Below are 9,494 nucleotides of genomic sequence, written 5' to 3'. Positions count from 1 at the left end.
TCCCACCATGATGACAATGAACTGTAAGCCAGCCCTGGTTAAATGTTTTCCTTCATAAGCGTTGCTGTAATCTGGAGTCTCCTCACAGCAACAGAAACCCTAAGGCGTTTAAAAAAGTATAACATCAATTTGTTAATGTGTACAAGGAAACCTGCTGAGATTTTATTTATTCATGTATCACTGTTTATTAGTAGATGATTTACATTTGCATGGTTAGAACTAGTAAAGACAAGAGACATCAAGATCAAAATCAAACTGAAACTCAATGGAAACAGCTAAATGTGGAGAAGTGTGCAAAAACAGAACACCACAGCATTTTGAGCAGCACTGCTAATCAGAAGGAGGCATGCATCAGGGAGTGAATTTGAGCAGTAATTCCTAACAAAGTGAATTCAGGAATTTAAAAGTCTTAGAAGTGGTCAGATGCTAATCTAATCGATGGTGGCTTTGTAGGTGTTAAATGTAGAGCTGGTAACACGCAGGGTTTAATTATAGGACAACTTTCTGCTCCAAGACTTTTCTTCCCTATAGACTCCTCTCCGGCTTCCTTTTCTCACCACTTCTTTTGGCGTGACCTCTCTTTCCAGTCTCCTAAACATGAAAGGTTGGTTTTAGCTCTTGCTTCTTTTCTAATACAGAATGGCTTGTTTACACTTAACACAATGGCATATGCCTGTTTCCAGTACTGAGGAGGCAGAAGCAGGAGGATTACTGCAAGCGAGAGACTGGATTCTTCGAAACTGGAAAAAGGGAACATACAGTCTTAGCAGAAATGACACTGTTAAACTACCAGGCAGCACCACAGAGAGGAGTCAGCCCCTTCAGGAGGCTCCAGAGGTAGCAATGAAAGTTTAGAGGCACCAGCTAGTAATAGCAGTCCCAGTATAACATTGCCCACATTTCTTAAACTGCACATGTAACAGTGTATATAGCCAGACATGCTGGCTCATGTGTGTGATCCCAGCACTCAGGAGGCAGAGAGAATGGAGGACTGTCATGATTTCAAGATCAGCCTGGACCACACAGAGATCTCATCTCAAAACTGTCAATCAAGGCCAGCCTGAGCTATCTGAGACCTTGTCTTTAAATAAATAAGTAAATGGAATTAATCCAAATAAATTAGCTAACATAGCAATCATGGGCTGGAGAGATGCTTAGCAGTTAAGAGCACTCTTAACTGCTCTTGTAGAGGACCTGGGTTCAGTTTACAGCACCCACAAAGAAGCTCACAACAGATCTGCAACTTCAGTTCCGGGGGATCCAACACTCTCTTCTGATCTCCATGGGTACCAGGCACACGTGTGAGTCTCCCATAACTCCAGGCAAAGCACTCACACCATAAAACAAAACAAATAAATCTTTAAAAAAGAAACCCAACAGTCAATAAAATTCAATACATTAGGAATATTTAGAATTGTACAAGATCTGAATAGACTCTGAAGAGATATTTGAGAAAACTTAACTTTCTACAGATTAAGAATAGACAAGAACTTCCTGAAGGTGCCAGTCGGCAGTGGCGCACACCCTTGATCCCAGTTCTTGAGGAGGCAAAGGCAGGCATGTCTCAGAGTTCTAGGCCAACCTTCTCTACATACAGAGTGAGTTCCAGGACAGCCAGTCTTGAAAAACAAACAAGAACAACTTACTGAATGTGAAGAAAAGATCATTACACACACACACACACACACACACACACACACACACACACATGCCCTGCAGGTGTGTGTGTGTGTGTGTGTGAAACAACCAGCCTACAATATATAAAGACACCACCACAGGCTGTGGAAGTATAGGATTTTTGGTGCTCATGTATCGCTTGTGGTAATAGGAAACAGCATTTTTTTTTTCTACATAAACTGTTTTAAAGGATTGTATAAAGTTAGACATAGACCCAGTCTATGGACTAAGAGCCAATGTTCTAGGTATTAACCTACAGAAATAAAATTTAGGACCTGTATGGGTTTGCTCAAAACTCAGCCAGCTTAAATGATCATCAGATAGGAGAATAAAATTTATATCGTAATAAAAATATTTTGCTGGGCTGGAGAGGTAAGTTGTCAGAGTGCTATCCTAACATGCACAAAGCTCTAGGTTCAATCCCAGTGCCATAAAGGGAACACAGTGGCACTCTCCCATAACTCCAGCACTTGGGAGGTAGAGGCAGGAGGGTCAAGAGTTCAAGGTCATCTTTGCCTACACATGTAGGCCACTCTGCTCTAAGAGATTCTGCTCGGAAGTGATACCAACAAAACAAGCTGTGGATGTAGCTCAGTGGTAGAGTGCTTATGCAACATGTACAAGGTACTGGGTTCAATGCCAGTACCACACACTTCCCTTATATAATAAACAAATAAACAAACAAAAACAAACAAACAGAAATCCTAAATTTCCCTAAAATTACAGCGAGTGCAGAACAGCCATGGGAAAGAAGAACGGCTTTATAGTTACTAAGTCACTTAGTAGGTGATGTGTTACGGGAATGTCTGAGTCGTTTAATCACCTTACACAGAGAGAAGGTTGATCTGGGCTTACAGTTCAGTTTCTAGTCCCTATTGGGCTGTGTTGCTTTTAGGCCTGTGACTGTATCTGGTGGCAAGAGTCCCAGGAGTGTGTATCAGAGCCTAAACAGCTGCTTCCTGGCAGAGAAGTGAAAGAAAGGAAAAACAAGAGACCTAAGACCCATTACCACGTCAAAGTCATGTCATAGTGACCTGTGGAACTCTATGAGCCCTTCCTTCCTCAAGTTCCACCACCCCTAAAGAGCGTCATCCTGCACACTAGGGCGTTACCATGTGCAGCATTAAGTAACACTGAAAATTCCAAACAAAGAACTCAGTCCATAACCAGGCGAGGTGGCACAGGCCTTTAACCTCAGCACTCAAGGAGGCAGAGGCAGGGGGATCACCGTCAATTTGAGGCCAGGACAAAGTGAGTCCAGGACAGCTAAGGTTACACAAAGAAACCCTGTCTCAAAACCCGCCCCCAACAACAACAAAAAAAAAAAAAAAGAAGAAGAAAGAAAAAGAAAAAAGAAAACTCAATGCAAGCAAAAGCTGGATTTTTAACAATATTATTAAGCCAGGTGTGGTGGCTCGAATTGTAACTCTAGAAGCAGAGGCTGGAAGATTGCCATGAGTTCCAGTCCAACTGAGGCCACAGAATGATATTCTGTCTCAAAGCACAGTTATCACACTTCAACATTATTAGTGATTTTAATAAAACGAAGATAAGGAAAATAAACTTTCATGGAAAATATAGTTACTTATACGTTACACATATGTTAGTATGTTAATCATCTATCATAAAGCCATTAGGAATATTCCCATACATCCATAATAGTCTAATTCCATCATTGTTGCTTTTTAACAAATTTTAAGGGTGGTGAGATGACTCAGTGAACAAAGGCACCTGTCATGCAAGTCTGATGACCTGGGACCCACGTGGGAGAAAGAGATCAATGCCCAGTATGGCATGAGCCAGACAAGGTGATACATGTCTGTCATCCTAGCACTTGGGAGGTGGAGGCAGGCAGAGGCAGGTGGATCTCTGTGAGTTTGAGGCCAGCCTGGTAGAAAGAGAGAGTTCCAGGACAGCCAAGGAGTCACAGAGAAACTCTGTCTCAAAAAACAAAACAAAACAAAAAAACTGATTAGAAATTTTTGCAGTGCCAATATCGGAAGATAGCATCGATCTTTATCTTGTAAAGCTAGCGATATACTGTGTGGACCTTCCTTTGTGCTCTATAGTGGGCTCAAAAAATATAAGCGCAAGGGGCTGGCGAGATGGCTCAGCAGTTAAGAGCACATGTTGTTTTCACAGAGGGCCTGGGTTCAATTTCCATCACCCACGTGGCGGCTTACAACCATCCATGAGCCCAGTTCCAGGGGACCCAACAAGTGTGCATGTGATGCACGTACAGGTATGTACGTGAAGCCTTTGTAAACACAAATAAAATAAATGGATAAATGAGTAAATAAGTCTTTAATACCAAGAAGAAAACACAGGCAGTTGTCCAGCAGCAAATAGAGCGATATGTTAGCATTGTGCAGTTTGGAGGGTGGACCCAGTTTTGGTCGCAGTAATCTACGCACCGCACCGTACGGCAGGAACAGTCGAACTTTCTTCCAGCTGCCAAGTGGTCCGTTTATGATGTGCAGCGGATAGTTTTCATTTTCCCATGCACACTTTCCTCAGTTGTCTAGAATTTTGAAATATTTAGCACTTCCTTCTCTTGAAATAGAGAGGTAGGAGAAAGCCTTCGCTGAAGAAAAAGGCGAAAGAACTATGTTGAAAGGGAGATTTTGAACAGCTGGTACTTGTGTGGACCTGTGTGAGCGTTCAAATATTTAAAGAAAAACTGACCAAACAGGCCTTGTCAGTCATTCACAGGCCTCCGCAGGTAGCAAATGAGGTGGGATGGGGGTGGGTTGAGGATGTAAGAATTAAAGGAGAAGGAGAACAGGATCTAGTTACAGCCGTACAAAGTGACATGGGCTACAAGAGAACCTGCCTCAAAATTAATTAATACATTTTGATAATACACAATGCACGCATTAACACATGCCTGTATTTGAAAGCTCCCCTGTGTTTTTACAGCTTGTGTATACGGTAACCTGGTCAGCTCAGAGTGAGTATTTCTGTCTTCTGTCTTCTGTCACTGTATTCTTTGGGGCAGTGTCTCTTACTTTAAGCTAGAGCTCAGCCGTGTAGATGGTCAAGGCAGCCAGCTTGCCCTGGGGAGGCCTGTTGTTCTTGCCTCCCCAGTACTGCGTTTGCGGACAAGCACCATGCTTTTCCAGCATGTATGTGGGCTTTGGGAATCCAGACCCTACTCCTCACCCTGCACTTTATTTACTAAGCCTCTTCCCACGCCTGAAACAAGTTTGATTTTTGAGAAGAAAAATCAGATATGTTGAGACAAAAATGATAGAGCCTGGTCTAAGTACAGAGATGGGCTAGTCTGAGCGAGGGTGGGGGGTGGGGGAGTGGAGGCGGTAAAAGCAACAGCAACAACAACAACAAACCAACCAACCAAAAAACATGTTATCTTTGGCTAGACCTATGCCCAGGGGTTTCGAGCAGATAAATATACTGGTTTAGAGTCTGATGGGGGTTAAAGTGAGACCAATAGCCCAGAAGACTGATAGGAGAGAACACAGTCCTTTAGTGGTAAATCTGTGCTCTCTACTTACCCCAGGCTGGCTTTGAACTCTAAGCGAACCTCCTACTTCAGTCTGCAGTAGCTTTTTCAGGTGTTGCAAATAGCTATAACATTCATATTTATTCTATACGGGAGTGCCAAGTTTGGGTTAGGGAAGAAGATCATGGTGGGTAAATTGGATAAAAAGTCTTTGTAATGGATTTTTAAAATATAATTTTGAAAAATCTATTTGTGTGTAAGCACACTCACGTGTGCTGTGCATACAACCCAGAGACTGGTGCATTCCAGGAAAAGTCTCTCCTGCCTACGTCTCACACTCTTCCTCTAGGAGGTGAATCTGACTCCCTCTCACGGGGTGTGAGAGTCTGAGTGACTCACTTCTCTCTAGTGAGCAGATCGCTGCAGAAATAAAGCTCTGCCGCTCCTGTGGTTATTGCATCTAAAAGGCTACAGTCCTTTCCTGCCCCCTCCCTCCCTCTATCTACCCCTACAATACATGCCCATGCTTGACTTTGAAGTCAAATCAACACGTGGGGAACCTCAGGAAATGTGCAGAGGCCAATGCCGAGAGGAACTGGGGTCCTTCTTATTGGCCAAGTTGTGCCTGCCATAGGAGAACAAGCTGATTATGGAAACTCCAGTCCCAAGCTGGGGCGAGAGCTCAGTCAGTAAAATGTCTGCCAGAAAAGTACGAGGACTTGGGTTTGGATCGCTAGACTCTCTGAAAAAGGCCAGGCTAGGGACATGTGGCTGTAACCCCCGTCCTGGGAGCTTGGGGGGTGGAATGGGCAGAGACAGGAAGATCTCGGAAGCTCATTGGCCAGCCAGTGTAGCCAAACTGTGAGTTTCAGGTTCAATTATTGTTACAGATAAAGGTGGGGAATAGTCATGGAAGATACCCCCACTCTCTGCTGGAACACACCCACACTAACAGGTCCACACACACACACACACACACACACCCACACACACCCACACTAACAGGTCCACATCACACACACACACACACACACACAAACAGGTCCACACCTTCTAGGAACTGCAGTTTCCCAGCAGTTTCTCATGAGACCACCAACCCGAAACCCCTAGCTGAGCCATTTCCAAACACCTATCCCACAAATAGAAAGTGATAATGAGTGATTATTATTGTTTCGAAATGGTAAGTCTTAGAGAGATTTTGGTCATACAACCTGAAGTAAGCAATACCATAGGTCATCAGGAGATAAAAGAGAGGTCCAGGAAAGCCTTTCTTTGATGAAGCAACATTTTGCATTAACAAGAGGAGAGGAATCCTTAGGTAAAAGAAGGAACCTATCTTAAGGAGCTGTGCTAAACGCCCTATGGAGAAATGATACATTTGAGGAATTAAAAGTGACCCAACGTGGGGTAAACGCATACAAGGAGGGAATGAATGTAAGACGCCTGAAAATGAATGTTGGGCGGTTGGATCATTCCAGGTCTTAGAAGAACCTTTTGTTATAAATGGGGCCATGTACGCACTCTTGAAGAGTTTTAGTGAGGTGGGGCTGTATCAAACTTGGCATCTAGGTTTCTGTGCAGTTTCCAGGAGATGACAAATGCCTATGGAAGGCTGAGTCTACAGAGGGAGGTCGTGGTTCTGCTCACGTTGTTTGAGATGTTTCTGAGATATTCAGATGGTGGTGTCAAGCCAGAGATTTGATATACACCTTTGGCACTCCAGAGAGTGAGAGATGGATTACCCCTTTACGGTCAAATGACAACAACAAACAAATAGTAACTGAAACCATGGGAGTGAACTAAAGAATAGAAAGCAAGGCAAGCAGGAAGTCTATACCACACAACTACAGACTTTGAGGCTAACTACAAGAGGATGCATCCTCAGAGGAAAGGGAGCGCACAAAGCCCTGGGAACAGGAAGAAAAGGAGGAAGTGGTGGCAGGGAGGTGGCAGTCACAACTGACTAGTAGTCTGGGTGAGAAGTGGGGCCATAAATGGATGGAGCAGATGAGCCCAGAGGCCCAGCTGGAGAGGCTGGGGATCAGTGAGAGGTGAAGAGAAAGGACAGGGGGTCAAACAGTTCCTCTCAGAAGAGTAGCAGTGAAAGAGAGGACAGGGACAGAGACGGGGTGAAGCTAGACTGAGCGAAGGTCTATTTTGTTGTTCTTCCTTTGAGGATGGGACAGAGACCCATGTGCACGTAAATGCTGAAGGGAAAGATCTCATCTGAAGTTGAAGAGCTGGAAGAGAGCAAGAGAACTGTGGATGCCGAAAGGATTTCTCAATTTTTTGATTCAGAGCCCCAGTGAAGCTGCTGGTCCCTGGGAAAAAGTGGAATAGTGGTATGCACTTTAAAGTTCTTAAAAATTATGGGTCTGGGGCTGGAGAGATGGCTCAGTGGTTAAGAGCATTTGATGCTCTTTCAGAGGACATGGGTTCAATTCCCAGCACCCACCCATTTTAACTCCAGTTCCAGGGGATTGGATGCCCTCTTCTGGCCTCTTAAAGTACTAGGCACTCAGCGGCACATAGGCATACAGGAAGGCAAAACACCACACATAGAAAATAAAACAGCCTGGTGGTGGCGCACGCCTTTAAGCTCGGCGCTTAGGAGGCAGAGGCAGAGGCAGATCTCTAGGAGTCCAGTTCTCTATGAGGCATAAGTAGTAGGAACAAATTATTGTTACAAATGCATTTTAGCTTGGAAAGAAGTAACGTTCTTGGCCATGCCCTTCCTCAGGGTTCTATTTGCTCAGAGGACAGGGAACTTCTTTCTCAGGGAGATGTGTCTCGCTGTTTCTTATGTGTTACAAGTGAGCACTTGGCCTCTTTGGGAAGGCTTGAGGAAAATGCACTTCTTGTGTCATTAGATAGCATAAGGTCAGGAACCCCTGCAGACCAGCCATCTTTTAAGTTCTGTGAAGTGCTGTATTGGGAATGGGGAGAGTATGGCTGAGAGCGTGAAGTCTTAAGCAGAACTGCCTGGGTTTGCACCCTTGATCTGCATTTACCAGGCACACAACCTAGGCCAAACTATCTTACTTCTCTGGTCCTCAGTTTGCCTATCTGTAAAATGAGAGTAAGAACAGCACTTACCTCAGGGCTGGAGAGATGGCTCAGCAGTTAAGCGTGCTTACCTGCCTGGGTTCCCAGAGCCCAAATGGTGCAACTTACAACTGTTGTAACTCCAGCTCGGGGGAATCTCGCACCTCCTTCTGGCCTCTGTAGGTACCACGCTCACAGGAGCCACCCCCACCTCCATACTCACATAATAAAAACAAACAAACAAAAGCTGCACCTGCTTTACAAGGGGTCAGGTGAGGCAACACAAGGGCAGAACAGTGCCAGGCGTTAGAAACACAGGTCACAAATATGAATCAGAAGAAATCTGGATTGAGGCTTTATTAGCTATCCCTTGCTCGTCCCTGCATCTGTATAAACGGGGGTAAGAATTACTACTTTACCCAAGTGCAATGGGGATTGAGATGTAAATAAAAAATACCAGAGGCTAACAGTGAGTTTAATTCGTGAAAACCAAAAAATCATTTTAGCAGGTGGCAGCTACTGTTTCTGTCCTCAGATGGGTTCAAAGCTCACAGCTCCAAACTCATTGGTTGATGAGGAGAGTGCGATGTTTGGAAAGGGTGGGCGGATAGATGACGGCTGACTTCCTACTTCTGAGTGGGTCTCAGAGGAGAGCACCCTTAGCTGAATGAGACCTAGCCACTGTCTCGCATAGGTGAGTCTGACCAGTAACACACAGATGCTGTCAACATGACAGGCCAAACACAATGGCACAGCTGGACCAAGTGTCTTCAAGGTCCTGGGAAGCAGCCTCTCCTGTCCTCCCTCTTTTTCCTCCTCTCTCTCCTTTCCCTTTTTTCTTTCCCTTCTCTTCCTCCTCCAGACAGGATCTAATTCTTTTGGCCCAGAATTTCCTCAGATCCGTGCCAATCCTCCTGCCTCAGCCTCCTGATTGCTTGGATTATCAGCAGATGCCATTATACCTGGCTTTGAATATTTGCCCAGGGAACCTTTGTAAGGATGAGAGAACAGCGAATTGTCAGGAGCAGCTGGAGTCTGAAGGGTAACCAGCTCGTCGAGGGCAAGATAAATACTGGTTTAGCAATTTTACCTACTGGCAGGCTTCACCTGCTATCAGACCTAAATGAACACTTATTATTTCTGTATATGAATGCTTTTCCTACATTACTGCTTATGAACTGGAAATAATACATATTTGTACTTGGCTGAGGTGGCCATCTACACAGGTGAGAAAGTTGTGGAGGATTAAACAGACACACGCCAACGTGCACGAGTGGATCTGGAAATCTGCACGGAAATTAACACCCGA

The sequence above is a fragment of the Meriones unguiculatus genome, chromosome 14, assembly GCF_030254825.1.
Source record: "Meriones unguiculatus strain TT.TT164.6M chromosome 14, Bangor_MerUng_6.1, whole genome shotgun sequence".
Taxonomy (NCBI): domain Eukaryota; kingdom Metazoa; phylum Chordata; class Mammalia; order Rodentia; family Muridae; genus Meriones; species Meriones unguiculatus.
Note: the sequence above shows the minus strand (reverse complement) of the source record.